At 35.1% G+C, this 15644-nt stretch overlaps 1 protein-coding gene and 1 pseudogene across 2 annotated transcripts in view; both read right to left on the bottom strand.

The window, feature by feature from the left end:
* Nucleotides 1–15644, bottom strand: part of SLC36A4 (solute carrier family 36 member 4) — a 224106-nt gene that overhangs the window by 106193 nt on the left and 102269 nt on the right. The gene's annotated exons all lie outside the window — the stretch shown is intronic.
* Nucleotides 9191–9658, bottom strand: LOC141559715 (mitochondrial inner membrane protease subunit 1 pseudogene; annotated as a pseudogene).

Raw genomic sequence — 15644 nt, 5'->3', positions numbered from 1 at the left:
AGTATTTCAGCAGAATGGGGGGAGCAATATACCTTAATACAACATAGCAAGTTGAAATAAAAATAAGTAGCTACATGATGGATTCAATGAGCTCTTTCCTCAGCTTGTTTTGTTACTGCCACCCTCAAATGAGAGCATGTCTGGTACAGTTTCCCCTGGATACAATTTGTGATTTTTGCCTTGGGCACCAAAATTCCTAATTATGACTTTTATATTGTATTGCTTTTTAATATCCTCAAAGGTCCCTACAACTCTGAAGCTTTGTTTCTATGTGATTCTAATTGTTTCTTGGCATTAGTCTTGTCCTTTAATTTTTGTATTATGTTACATTCTAAATACTTGTTGATTGTTTAATATAATTAGATGACAACTTCCTCAAGTTCAAATAACACATTTTCCTTTTGTTCTTAGTACATAGCTCAATCCTGGTTAGTGGGTATCTAATAAATATTTGTTGAATTACTAATAGCTTAATTTTCTCCCGAATTGAAGGTTACTGGAATGTTTGTTTTTCTCTATCTGTATGTGTGTCACTCTCATTGAGAAAAGAGCAAGTCCATAATGTAACATTTGTCCCAGAATCCACCAAAACTTAAACTTGCAATAAATGATCATTGGAAATTTAAGTTCAAGCTACTTCACAAGGTATTACTAGGATTGTCAAGGCTACTACCATATGAAAGATTGCTAAATAAAATGTAGGCTTCCTGAAGGTAGAACTCATTTTTTTGTCTGTGTGTTCCCATACCCTTGTAAATTAGTAAGCACTTAAAAATTGTTTATTGAATGAAGGGGGGGAAAGCATTTATTAAGCACAAATCCCTGTGCTGTATACTGAAAATACAAATAGAAATACAGGACATTCTCTGCTCTTAAGAAGCTCATATTTTTATAGGGAAAGACAACACATGTAGGAGGTTTCAGCTTTAAATCAGATGGAAAGATTCAGTGGTCCTTATGGTGCAGAAACAAAGCATATGGTACATGCATCTGTCATTTATATTGATAAAATCATGTCTGTTTCTGATGTTGAAACATTTGAAGGTGCCAAGAACTTTAGTAATAGTAACTTTCTTTTCCAGGTCTTCAATAGCTGGGGCTGGTAGCAAGGCTTTTACTCTGCAGGGTCACACTATTCCCGGGTTCTTGACTTTTGCTCATGGTTGGTTTGTGTTTGGTTTTGGTGGTGGCAAGGCAATGAAGGCTCCCTCTTTCATTTGGCAAAGAATGCAGGGAGGAATATGTGTTTAATTTTAATGATTTTACTTAATTTAATAAAATCAACTTAACAGACTTAAAATTACTGGAGGTTTTAAGAATTAAGACTTTCTTAAAGGTGTCCAGGGAAGGTGATTTTGCAGTACCTTTCAAGTCCCCATATATAAGTGAATGGCATCATATGCATTGTTCATATGAGAAACCAGGGAGAGGAAGCCAGAGATTATGCATGCAGACCTTAAAGAGTCACATAAATGTCAACTCTTATTAATATTATGAGTATACAGGGGAGGAATGGATGACTGAATGTGAAATGAAGCAGTTGTGTGGAAAGAGAATTAAACAGACAGATGGAGCGGGTGGGTGTGAAGGAGAAATGGGCAAATAAATAACAGTATATGCCATATTACTAGAATTCATAGTGTGATGGAATGAACATTGGATTGAGAATCAACAGACATAGATTCTAGGGCTGGCTCTGCCCCCAAATAGCTGTATGTTTGACCAAATCAATTTCCTTCTCTGGGCTTCAATTTACACATTGTGAAATTAAGTTAGATCAGAAGTTTTTAACCTGCAGACTTTGAACTTTAAAAAAAAAGTTTAATTATTTCAGTATAATTTAGTTCCTTTGTAACTTTATGGCTTTTAAAAAAATTTTTTTTTTTATTTTAAGAAGGGATCCATAGGCTTCACTAGATTGACTAAGAGGTCTACATCACCAAAATAATAATAATAATAATAAGAAGAAGAATTCCTGGATTAGATAATATATTAAATTCTAAGTGTTTGTGATTCTAATTGCCAAAAAAAATGAGAAGGTAAGAGAAGATAGATTAAAGTTTAGAGAACTCAGTTTAGAATATATTATTTCTTTCTTCATTCTGGTTCTAATTGATCTATGCAGTTTTCATCTATGTTCTCTTGAAATATGTTGTCCAGGCTATGTTTAATCATGTTTTTCAAAGAATCTAATGATAATAATAGCACTAACCTCAAAAAGTTCATTGTAAGAGTCAAATGAGATAATATTTATAAAGTGCTTAGCACAGTAAGTCACACACATTAGGCACTATATGAATGCTATTACAGATATGTACATATAAACATACATGTTGTATATATGTATCCATGAGCGAATATATCCGATATATAATTTCCTTTTCCTCCTTTCTCTTTCTTCAGTGTATCCAATTTATCCTTGCCTCCCAATGCAGCTGTTACTATTAGCCATTGCTATACTCAAGAAACACCACATCCAATTGGAAGTGTCAATTCTTCTGAACTTTGAAGTTTGCATGGTCTTCCTTTAGTGGGTGAGAATGGATAGAGACTCTCTCTGCCCTCTTCTCCCAAGCTATTCCCTCTGACAGGCTGGGCAAGATCTCTTCTACCTCTTTGTTGACCTGCTGGTGGTGTAGCTATTTTTATTTCATTTCCCAAGATACAATTGATGCTCTTCAAACAGTCTTAATGCACTTCTTATGTATCCATTTCATTTATCCATTGGCTCTAAACATTTCTCCACATATCTTATACCTTTAATTTCTTGATGACTTCAGTAGAAATGTCTAGAAACTGTTCACACCTATTTTATGCCCTTAATTAATTTTTAGAATTAATCAGAGGCCTGTTTTATCTGGTAAAGATATGGGCTATATTGCATTTTGTTAGTTACATTAATGAAGGGGGACAGCAGAAGTGATTGATTATAAGGGAGAAGTTCAAGCCTTCTGTGTTTGATTGGAGCAATATTGATCCCCACTTCTTCACAATAATTTTTGAAAGAGGACTCTGTTCTGAGCAAAAAATGAGACATGAAATCCATACTACTCAGAAATGCCCCAGTGAAACTGGTGACTGGCATAGTCTTTGGTTCTTAAATTAGCTTCAATAGCTCAATAGTAACAACTCTGGAAATTACAGCTTTCAGGCTGAATTTCACTTGCATTCATTTATTACTTTCAAAGAGTCCTTTCTTTTACACATCATAATTGTTAAATAAGCATTTTCATTAGAAGTCTTAAATGTGAAAGATTAGATCACAACAAAAATCCTATAAAAATTTAGCCTGCATGACAGTTCTCTATGTCCCTATAATTGTTAACCTATCCCTTAGCAAGAAAAGAGGAGTAGAGTTTGAAGTCAGCTGCAACTGAATGAATCTGAATACTTAAGTAAGACAATGAGATGTAGTGTAAAGCAGTCTCAAAGGAATGGAGATCTCTCTTTCCTTATATTCCATTGTCTTCTGCTATACACAACATCTTATTCTTACCTCCTTCCATTCCTCCCACAATTATTCCTAGCTTCTCAAGCATCTCAGCTTCCGACTCTCCAGGAAGCTTTTTCCTTTAATTATCTAAACACAGATTTTCCTTATCTTTCTTTATCTTTTCCTTATCTTTCCAAATTACACCTGATGAAATTAAGAACAACAAAAAGCAAAATTTCCCCATCCATTCTAGTTACCATCTTCTCTTTCCTCTTTCTTCAAATGGCAATTTTTATTAATTTCTTCTTTAATGTTTCCTTGTGAAGGAAACCTTTGGCTAAAGATTCTGCCCATGGAGCTCTAGTAGGTTCTATCAAGTAGATAATACTTTAAACTTAGCCTTGGTGAGAGACTATATATATCGTACTTTTGAGAACCAGACTAAATATGTTTAGAGAGACTCATCATGGGCTATATATAGGGAAATTATTATTATTATTATTTTTGGCCCTAGCAACTACCAAAAGCCTTTCACTAAATTAATATAAGACAGTGATCTGTATTGATGGAGGGAGTACTCAGACCAGTACAACCACAATCTACTGCATTGTTGAAATTATGCATGTCAATTTTTCCTTTGAGTTCTTTGTCTACATTTGTTGTATTGATCCTAATTTTGCTATTTAATACTAATTATCCATTTCTTCTTTTGTTGTTGTTTTTCAGTTGTTTCCAATTCCTGTGACTGTAGTTGAGGTTTTCTTGGCAAAAGATACTGGAGTGGTTTGCCATGTCCTTCTCCATCTCATTTTACAGATGACGAAACTGAGACAAACAGAATTAAGTCGCTTGTCCAGGGACACAAAGATACTAAGTGTCTGAGGTCAGATTTGAATTCATGAAGATAAGCCTCTCTGACTCCAGGCCCAGCACTCTTTATCTACTTTGCCACTTATGTGCCCTTTAAATCACTTCAATTCTGTAACCAACATTCTTCCTCCCCTAATCCTTCCCTTTTAGTTTTAAAGCAAAGTTCCTTAAAAGTTCTCTGCCACAGTTCAGAGCTCTCCTTGTTCCAAGCTTGCTCCAACCTATGGAATTCATACATTCAGATTTATAGAACTCACTTTTTGTGTAGATTGCTTTAGTTTTAATCCTGTCTTCAGTGATTTAGATTGATTCATGGAGATCTACAGGTCCTGTTCACACTTGGTTTTGATAAATTCAATCAAAAAATGTGCTCTCTTGGTTAAGGCACAAGAGCCAAATGAGATGGTTTATTTATTCCACCCTTCTACCTCTATATCCTTATTTTTTGAAAAAATTATTGCATTTGCATTTTCTCCTTTTTCCTACTTCTATCAACCTAATTTAGAGGCTCATCATCTCAAGATCAGACCACAGCAATAACTTCCTAATTTTCCTTTGAGATTTTTTCTTCTTCAATCCATCCTACATGTTGTAACCATAATAATCTTCCTTCCTTTCCTCCTTCCCTCCCTCTTTCCCTCCCTCCTTCCTTCTTTCTTTCCTTCTTTCCTTCCTTCCTTTCCTTCCCTCCCTCCTCCTTCTTTCTTTCCTTCTTTCCCTTCCTTCCTTTCCTTCCTTCCTTTCCTTCCTTTCCTTCCTTCCTTTCCTTCCTTTCCTTCCTTCCTTCCTTCCTTCCTTCCTTCCTTCCTTCCTTCCTTCCTTCTCCTTCCTTCCTTCCTTCCTTCCTTCCTTCCTTCCTTCTTCCTTCCTTCCTTTTCTTTCTTTCTTTCTTCTTTCTTTCTTTCTTTCTTTCTTTCTTTCTTTCTTTCTTTCTTTCTTTCTTTCTTTCTTTCTTTCTTTCTTCTTTCTTTCTTTCTTTCTTTCTTTCTTTCTTTCTTTCTTTCTTTCTTTCTTTCTTCTTTCTTTCTTTCTTCTTTCTTTCTTTCTTTCTTTCTTTCTTTCTTCTTTCTTCTTTCTTTCTTTCTTTCTTTTCTTTCTTTCTGTCTTTCTTTCTTTCTTTCTTTCTTTCTTTCTTTCTTCTTCTTTCTTTCTTTCTTTTCTCATAATAATCTTCTTAAAATGTCACTTTTCTTTTACATTCGTATTCAAGCATATAGAATGGTCCTTTATTTTCTCCCCAATATATCAATGTCTGGGTATCAAGGCTTTCTGTAATCTAGTTTCCTAATAGCAATACATCTGTACAATATGATTTTAGTGGTGTGAACTTTCCCTCCACGGACAGTGAAAAAACCCTCTATATCTTTATAGATATCTGGTCTATACAATGTGTGTGTGTGTGTGTGTGTGTGTGTGTGTGTGTGTGTGTGTGTTTGAAAATAGAGGTTAGCATGTCTATTTTTTTATTATTATTATATATTTTTATAATATTATCCCTTGTATTCATTTTTCCAAATTATCCCCCCCTCCCTCCACTCCCTCCCCCCGATAGCATGTCTATTTTCCATGGGTTCCCAAGTTGCAGAGGCACAGAGTAAAGCTGCTTGCTGAAACGAGTCCATCGGGAGCCTGCAGGTGAACCAGGTCTTGTCTCACTCCCAGATGTCTTTGCCAGTATTTTGTTGCTGAACTTGCTGAGATATGTACTGAAAATCAGTCTAAACTAGTTTGAGGTCAACTGTACCTACAAAACAACTGCTTCTGAGTCTCACCTGTTCCTGGAAAGTTGTTCATTCTTTACAATAATCCCCCTTTGTGGTTTTCAAGCCTAAATTGGCCCTGTCCCTCTTGTGCTTTAGGCTCCATTTTAACTTTGGATTTGGGGTCCAACAAGCATTGCCAACTTTCCATTTAATAAATAGTTTTGCTCTGACTCAACAGAGTGAGTATTGCATTATTCTAGTCTTTGAAAGATAGCTCAGGCTGAGGACCTGCAAGCTTTTAGTGTAACCAAAATGATCTGATCTCAGGAAAAGTCTGATCATTTCCTACCCTGGTATGAACCCAGCAAGTTGGAGATCTGGTTTTGTGTCTGAACAATGAACAATAGGAGACTATTGCTCAACTTTGTACCTGTTAGCAAGCTAGGAAGCTCTGTCAAGTTTAATGACTGAATTTTTGGTTTTCCTTTGGTTTGAGGACCCTATCTTGGTTATTCTTCTGCAGGGCTGAGATTAGCCTTGAAACTAGAACTGAAACCCCATCTGCTCCTGGGCTCTGAACCACATAGCGGCTGGTTGCTGCTGAACTTATTCTTTGTTGGCTATGTGGGGGTAGGGTCTATGATAGCTTCATATCCTGCAAAACTGAACTTGAGTTTTCCTGTATCCAAGTTCAGAATTCTATGTACCATACTATCCCTCTGCCTGTAATAGAAGAAGGAACTTTGAATAGGTGTAACATCAGTGTTGTCAAATAAAGTAGAATATTGTGGGGAAAGGGAAGCAGGTATCTTGGTAATGTGGGCAGAGCATGGAAAAATAGTCTGGAAATTCACAAGGTAAGGCAACAGACATTTATTAAGAGTTTATTATATATCAGGTACTATACTAAGTGCTGAGGATTCAAATACGTATCATATATATATACAAATATGTATTTATATTTGTATTTTTGTTATATAACTGCATTGTTGTTATATATTATATATATCTTTATATTTGCTCTCTATATACAGATATATTCATATGTATATATTCAATATATATATATTTTTCTACATATGTATATTCAAGATAAATAGTTTCTTTCCTCAAAGAAAATGGGGCAAGACCAAACAAAATAAGGAGAGAGTTCAGGAGGCAGATTTGGTGATAGGGTGGTACCCATTCAGGGGCCTGTTGTCATACATAAAAGCAAAGTCAGCAGAGACAGTAGAGGAATGAAGAATAACCCTTTCTCAAAATAGAATTCCTACTAGGAGCTCACTAATGGGATTAGGAGTCCAACATTTGCTGACAAAGGGATATTTTAGGATGAGGCAGTGCTAAGGAAGATAAAGCGTGATAGAGGTCCAGATGTGGTAAGCATTAAAGCCATAACTAGAATTTGGGGGAACAATATTTCTATTGGGATTGGAATGGGAAAAATTAAGATATGATGGTTTAGCCCTTGCCCTTCAGGGATCTGGGGGGTGGAGGGGAAGCAGGCAGAGGAGAAAGACATCTTTTAATGGGACCGTGGAGGGTGTTGATTATACCACACAATAGAGCCAACTGTTGAACTCCTTTCTAGATATTCTTTCATAACAAAAAAGTCACTAAGGGAAGAAAAGAATCTTCATAATTTTTAGTTCCTTCTGTTATAACAGACATTTCCCAGGACCTCTTTTCCAGAGGCAAGTACTTTGACAAAGATAACCACATACACACACACACACACACACACACACACACACACATACAAACATACACATACATGTATATATATATATATATATATATATATATATATATTTATTATATATAGACAGGTAGCTACAGATATAGATAAATATATTTCACATTATAGAATCCTATTGTTATATTTAATTCTGCTTTTTTGTCATTCTTTCTATAATAAAACGTTGGCTTTTTCATGCTTATAAAATTAATAATAAGATACAAGAACATTTTAAATTAAGAATAAAAACAAGGGTATGCATAAGATTATTTTCTTTTTTCACTTTATAAATGTGAGACCTTTTATTAATAATAATTAACAAATTCCATGTTGGAAAGAAAAATTAGCATAAGCTGTAGTATGAGCAAGTTGGGTTAGTTTTAAGAACAGAATGAGATCTTAATTATAAAGTTAAGCAAAGGGTCTATTAGTTTTGTTCTTCTCTTTGGGGTGTGGAAATAATCATCTGTGGTCAGGAAACAAGCAGTGCTTCATAATGGTATAATACAGAGAACTAGTCTAGTCATGCAATTTAAGTAATGAGTATTTATGATTATGTTAAATCATTTAAAATCAGATTGTTTCTTTTTTTTTTTAATTATAAAAACACAGCATTCCTTACAGATTCTGAATTTGGAATACAATGTTATTGGCGTCTTAAAACCAACATTTTCCTGTTCTATGTCTTCTCTTGTAAGCATAAATTTCATATGTCCCTGTAACCATTAGACAGTTTTATTTTTCTATATATTTAGCATTTTGTGTATAACACAGGTCAGATCTCATTTTGGAGAATCTCAAAGGATTGCTGAAATTCTTTTGTTCTTTTTCTTTAGTAAGTGATTCAAATCTTTACTTTAGCAATCCTTATTAGGGGAAGTTTCTCTTATAGCCAAATTTGGCTTATAATTAAAAATAAATAGTCACCACCTTCATGGGTATTATAGCCAAACCAAAGCATAATTGAGGCGGAAGAATAGAATTTCTTTGGCTGTGTCTATAGAAGAACATATAAAGTACAAATGAAAAGTAAAAGATCTAAGTCTTTGATCCAGATATCCACTATTTAGGTCACACAAGATACTAAGATGGCTTTGATCTTTTCTTCTTTTAAATCTGTACATTTTTACTTTAAATGGGGGTGGGGGAAAGAAAGAGAAGGGAGTGAAGAGAATGTGTTATATATGTAAAACTTAATAGATTGGTTCCCATCTGCTTTTTTCCTATGTGAAAAAAAATTCAATAAAATATTTTATTTAGGAATACATGATTTCAGTGACTTGATAAAATGTTTCTTGAGAAACATGAAATGTAGAAGTGAGTTCAAGCAATAATGTTGTAAAAAATTACCCAGGCATATGTTCTGTCAATAAAAAGTTATAATAATAAAAAAAGAAACATGAAATGATAATGAAGTGATTTGATTGGCTAAATGCTAACTATTCATCAGTAGCCATAGGGGTTGTTACAAAGAAATCCAAAATTATCCAGAGGCTAAATCTTTAAGCAAATACACCCTCTGATTAGTTCATTTGGAATAGGTCCATAGTACTTATTTGGAATCTGTAACATTCTGGTGATTATCACCCTTCAGCCAAACATGACTTCTTGTACATAACTATGGCTTTTAAGATAATCTGTCTAGCTAGGAATGAACATTTTATCTTCTTCCAAACTGATTACTCTTTTGCAAATATTTGATTTAAGTCACTTGGCATTTTGGCAACTATAATGTAAGCTCTTTAGATAGCAGAAAAAATTTTTTTGCGAAGACAATATCAGAATTCTGAATTATAGGCTCCATTGATGGTCCAGAACATAGAACACCACCATTGCTATTTTGAAAGGCACAATGAGCTACTGAAGAGTATAGGCAAGAAGATGAAGTGTTTATCCCACAATACTTTGAAGCATAGTACACCCAAATGCCACTGGCCTTCCTACCCCTAAAGCCAGTTCTATAATACATTGAGTTCTTGTGGTGGTATCTCAAGGAAACCACATGCTTAAGTTTTCTCAATCCATAATTTCAGGAAATTAACATTTCTGGGAAGCAGTCTTCAGGGAAATCATATCCTTCCCACCCTGCCAATTGGCAAAGATGACAATGTTGAAATTGGTGCTGGAAGAGAGTTTCGGGGAATATCTTGTTGATGAAATTGTGAATTATTCAAACCATTTTCAATGTCTATCTGGGCTTGATGGGCATCCACTTGTCCCTGAGCCTAAAGTTATTTTCAGTGATATTAGAAGTTATTACCAAAGCTTTAAAAAGATTACAGAGGAAATGAAAGTTGTCTTTTACTGTTCTTCCCTTTCCTTTCTGGGAGCTTCTCCTACTTTCTAGTGTTCCCTTCAGGCTAGTGCTCAGCAAAGTTATATTATCCTTTTTCCATGGTCTCCTACTAACATATTTGGATTCTCCTAGTGCTTCTATATTCACAAGTCAGTCCTATCTAAAAATCCCCATTTGCATCTTATCTCATGTTCCCATTCCACTCCTAAAAGAGGAGAGGCTTTATTAAAAATCATAAAAGGAAGTTTTTCTTTATTGCTTATTACTATCTTATCTAGCTATCCACTCAGGGGGAAGGACCATTAGAGCTAGTCATCCATAATTAGGCTTCCTGGTCACCTCCTGCTATCTCCCCACTGTGTTCCTTGCTCTCTTGACATCATATCATCATCATCTCGCTCATACCAGTCTTACAGACTCGTCCCCTGGCTCTGATAAAAGATCTTTATCTTACTGGAGACCAAACCTCCATACTATACTTTTCCTTCTCATCATTTGCATAATATGATGCCCCTTCTTTCTGTCTCATATGTTTTCTTTTTCTGTTGGAATATACAAGCTCCTCCAGAGCAAGAAGCATTTTGTTTGTTTGTATTCCTCAGCATAGTGCAATTCTTGGAATACAGTAAGTAATTAGTAGTCATTTATGTATGTATTTATCTATCTTTCTACCTGTATTGAAAGATGCTGAAAAATGACATGAGCCAGGTCCAGAACCGAACAAGCTAGATTATCATTGGGAAATTGCATAGTTTTAAAAATAATTTCAAACTTCCACTTGAAACAAAGACCCTCTTCAATAAAGGCATGTTTCAGTGATCTTATATGGCTTCAAGTGATGGGGTACTTCTATCTCAAAAGTTAAGGCTGAGTTATCCAAAGAGTCACGGCGAAGTATAAGGTGGACACAAGCTGACTGCAATACACTATAAATGACTTATAAAGGAGAAACAATTTCATGAATGTCATCATAGGGTATATAACAGAAAAAAAAGAGATTGTTACTCATAGAAAACAAGTCAATGGGCAGATCACATGCCACATTGGTGTCCATAAATGTGCAGGTATCCAGAGCAATGTCATCAGTAGCCCCTAAGCACTTCCTAGAATAAATATATGGAAGAACCTAGATTAGAATTATTAAAATTGGGTAGGATTCCATGGAGAGATCTTGAGCTGAACATTGATGAAACCACAGGTCCCTTAGAATACTGTAGTATATTTGGAACTTTAGTTTTATCCAAAATTCAGAGTTGGTTTTTCTAAGTTTCATTTTGACCAACAAGGACCTTCAATTACAACTTTTGAATACCATATGAGAGGCAGTGCAATGTAATGGTTAGGGAGCAAAGCCACGAAGTGCTTGCCTCTGATATATATTGGCTGTGTTCTTGAGCAAATCACATAACCTCTCAATTCTCTAAGATCATAAGTTACAAAAAAGGGGTTGATCTGCATGGTAAATGGAGTTTCCTCACCTGAGAATTCAGTTCTCCAAAGTAATGAAAAAATAAATTCAATTTCCTATTATCTAACCTAGAGGCACCTAGGTGATACAATGAACAGAGTGCTGGACCTGGAGCAAGGAAGACCTGACTTCAAACTTGGCCCCAGACACTTTACAGTTGTATGATCATGGGCAAGTCTTTAACTTCTATTTGCCTCAGTTTCCTCAGTTGTAAAATGGAGGTAATAAGAGCCTTTACCTTGCAGGATTAGTTTAAGGATAAAATGAAATAATATTTGTAAAATTATTAGCACAATGCCTGCCTGTGTTCCTATCCCATCCTAGGATAAGAATGTAGTGACCTTAAGATAGTCTTACAAATGAGAATGGATTTTTAAAAATAATTAGTTCACACTAATTCTTTCCCAATCTACATGAGGCCCTAGAATAATAAATATTTTTAGTTTTATAATTTTGCTCTTCTTTTGGTATAGGCTATTGCTAGGCCTGAGAAGGCAAATGACTATTTACAAATTGACCTTAGGAGAAATTCTGAATTTTAATGACAATCCCTGTAAGCTGTCCTACAGCTAACTGGTTTTTTTTTTTTTGTTGTTGTTGTTGTTTTTGCTGAGACAATTGGGGTTAAGTGACCACAGCCATGAAGTGTTAAGTGTTAGTGTCTGAGATCAAATTTGAACTCAGATCCTCCTGACTTCAGGGCTGGTTCTCTATCTACTGCACTGTTTAGCTGCCCCCAGCTAACTTTTTAAAAGTATCATTAAGGTATGCTCGATGATGACTGGGGGGGGAGGGGAGAAGTGAAGGTAACCTGATCCTTTTTCTGAAGGGATAATGTAGAATCTAACAGATCCTTTCCCTACTCTTTTCCATAAGATCATTTCTCCAGAGATCCTTGAGATTATTAGTAACTCACTCTCAGTGACTCCACACGTAATGTTAGACAAACTACTTCAATTTCTGGATATCTCAATTTGCTAATTTATCAAATAGAAATCATAATTACTTCCCTGTTTACCTCATAATGTTGCAGTTAATATCAAATGAGATTGTATATGTGAAAATGCCTAGACAAATTTTTTTAAAGTTCTTTACCATACGATATAGTAAGATTTCTTTCTCAAAAAATCTATCCCCTCTAGAGTTAAGACTTATTCAAAATAATTTGCTTGAGAGAAGGTTCTTGAAATGTGAAATCAGTTGATTTGGTTGAATCAGTTGATTTATGAACAATCTTTCATCATGAGATTCGAACTTTCTAAAGAAATAGTTTTAAGACAGGTAGCCTTCCAAGGCAATTGTTTTATTTATTCTTCTCTGAACAATGCATTGACACAATCACCACCTGTGTATTCAACTTCCCAAACTAACGCTGAGGTTTGCTAACAATTTGTGCTTCAATCCTTCAAATGATCCAGGATCCCCAAAGTAAATATATTCTTGTAATTCCAAGTGTGATGGGCAGAATGGGGAGTGACATGAAAAGAGGAGATCCAAGCACAAAGCTATCGACTCCCCAACATATCACCCCAAAAGGCTATGTTATTTGCACAAGTAATGTTGATTATTTGTGCTCTGGTGCTGATGACTCAGGTATATTCCAGAAAGAAAGGACCAAGTCAGATTAAACTCTTGAGGTTCCTTCTAGATCTCTCACACAGCATTCTGTCAAACAGGCTTCAATCATCACTTAATACTAAAGCATACTTTACATTTCCCCCAAACTACAAGTATTAAGGTTGGTTGGGTTTTTCTTGTTTCCATTATTATTCTTTTATCTGCTTATTAATGCTAGCACTTCATATTCCCCCTTTATAGGAATTAATCTTTTGTGAAATGGTTTTATATTGTTCTAGTGACTACTAAAGTAGAATATCTGTGATCATATAATTTGGGGAGCTTGAAAGGAGCTTAAAGAGGGTCTGATACAATTCTTAAGTGATAGCTTTATAAGGTGGCACAGCAAAGAAAAGAACAAATAAATCAGTGGCAATGATTCTTTCTAATATTATGTGATGTTGATCCTCTTGCATAGAGACCAAGCCCAGCAGTGGGCTCCATATTTGAAGCTTTCAGAGTTGGTAGGCTCTCCAAGAACCTGCCCTGTTCTGATATAGCTTTCAAAATCTAGGGCTACCTTCATCCCATGAAAACAAAAAACAAAAACAAAGAATAACTCAAGTGGAGGCTAGAGTTGATGGTTGTCAATAATACCTACTAAATTACATGAATCTCCAAGTCCTAAAAAGCTGTCATCTTTTTTTTTTAAGCTTGGAGTTCTCATTTTTTCCATTTAGAGAGTAGGAATCTCGATAACATTCATTGTTTTGTACATATCAGATTCTAGATTGATAGAATATGATACTTTTGAGAGCCAAAAGGACTACTGGATGTCCATTGAATTTTTTTTACCCTATGATTGTTAATGTGTTGTAGTATAAAAGTTCTGGATTTGGAAACAGAGGATATTGGGTTCAAATTCAAATTCTGCCACTTACTACTTTCATGTCATTGGACAAACCATTTCAATCCTCTGGGTCTTATTATTTATATATAAAATGAAACAGTTAAATTGGATTCTCCAAAGTGACTTCAAATGCTTACTATATTTGTACTTCCTCTACTAAACCTAGTTACTCTCTATGAATGGTGTACAGACTGTGAGAGATATCAGAGGTGGACAAAATTATAACTTTTCTGTCCAATTTAATTACTTCCATATTGTTAGACTGATCCCAAGTTATCATAAAATATATCACTGAAAAGCTTTCTCTAATAGTAGCACTCACCATAGTTTATATTCTACCAGCACAGTCTTTAAAAAATCAAGATCACTTTTTCACCACTATAAAACACAGAAATGCGATTTTAGTGGAGAATTACAATTTGTCAATGGATGAAAAATAATGAAGATTATCCTGTGGACTCTACTGTCACCTAGTGGAAAATTAAATAATAATGTGTTTTTTTTTTTTTAATAACTATCAATTTTGGGAATATTTACCACCCTTTAATAAACATCTTGTAAATGGAATACTGTTTTCACATCCGGTTGCCCTATAAAACACATTGTGCATTCTTCCACCTGTCATTAATAGCATGTATGTATACATGGTGGTAAGTTCATATTTCATGCCATCAATTAAGCACAAACATGAGTTTGCTTTTGTATACATGTGTATATGTTATTATCCTATTTTCCTCCTTGTTCCAGTCCCCAAATTAGGAAGTTTTGTTGTGATTTCATTTCTTGCCCATTTGCTATTATATTGCACCTCTCCTGTACCCTAAATGATTGAGTATCTTCACTGGGAGAAACAGCACCCCAGAGAAGAGGGTGATAAACATGGATATTCCAGCACCGTGCCAATGTGTCTGAGGGCCAAAATGGGCACAGAGGAACCAGCTATGGAACTTGCTGTTGGGGACTGCCTTCCTGTGTTGTCCAAGCAGGAGCCAAGAGTTCCTACAGAAAATATGGCAGTAGCTGGAAGGGAAGTATGGGGAAGTATTTTATTCCATCACTGCTTTGGGGCTGATTATAGGATTCAAAGACTGAGCCAGACTTGTAGCACCATTAGGTGATGAGTCCTCAATCTTTGAAATTTCTCTGATCAGAGGCAGATGGAGTTAATCATCTCACCCAGCATAATGTATATGAATACCTTTTATAAAGCATTATGGATTATGATTGATAATCAGTGTAATTATAATTCAATATCATTAATTTTTTTACTTATAATAATTAAATCACATTGGAAAGACAAACTTTGAAGAGAAATATGAAAATCAGGAGGCTAAAGGTAAGGAATTGTGGAGATGGAGGTAATACAGAAATGTCACATTAATAGAACATAGGTGTCCTGGCACTATAATTGACTTAAGTGGCTATGTTCAGTATCCTATGCTAGGCGCTAAGGATAGATAAAAAGATGAAAAAAATTGCAGAGACCTATCCCAAAAGAGCTTACCTTTTAATAGAGGTGAACCTTGTGAATAAATTACTAGAATGCAAATTAGATCATGATAAGTAAATAGAGGTCAAAGAGAGATTAAAGACTGACAAGGGAGAGATTACTTTTAGCTGGGCACAGGGGGAATAAGGGAGCAGTTTATATAGGAAAGGACATCTGAAC

The sequence above is a fragment of the Sminthopsis crassicaudata genome, chromosome 3 (genome assembly GCF_048593235.1).
Source record: "Sminthopsis crassicaudata isolate SCR6 chromosome 3, ASM4859323v1, whole genome shotgun sequence".
Classification (NCBI taxonomy): domain Eukaryota; kingdom Metazoa; phylum Chordata; class Mammalia; order Dasyuromorphia; family Dasyuridae; genus Sminthopsis; species Sminthopsis crassicaudata.
Note: the sequence above shows the minus strand (reverse complement) of the source record. Positions and strands in the feature narration are given on the sequence as shown.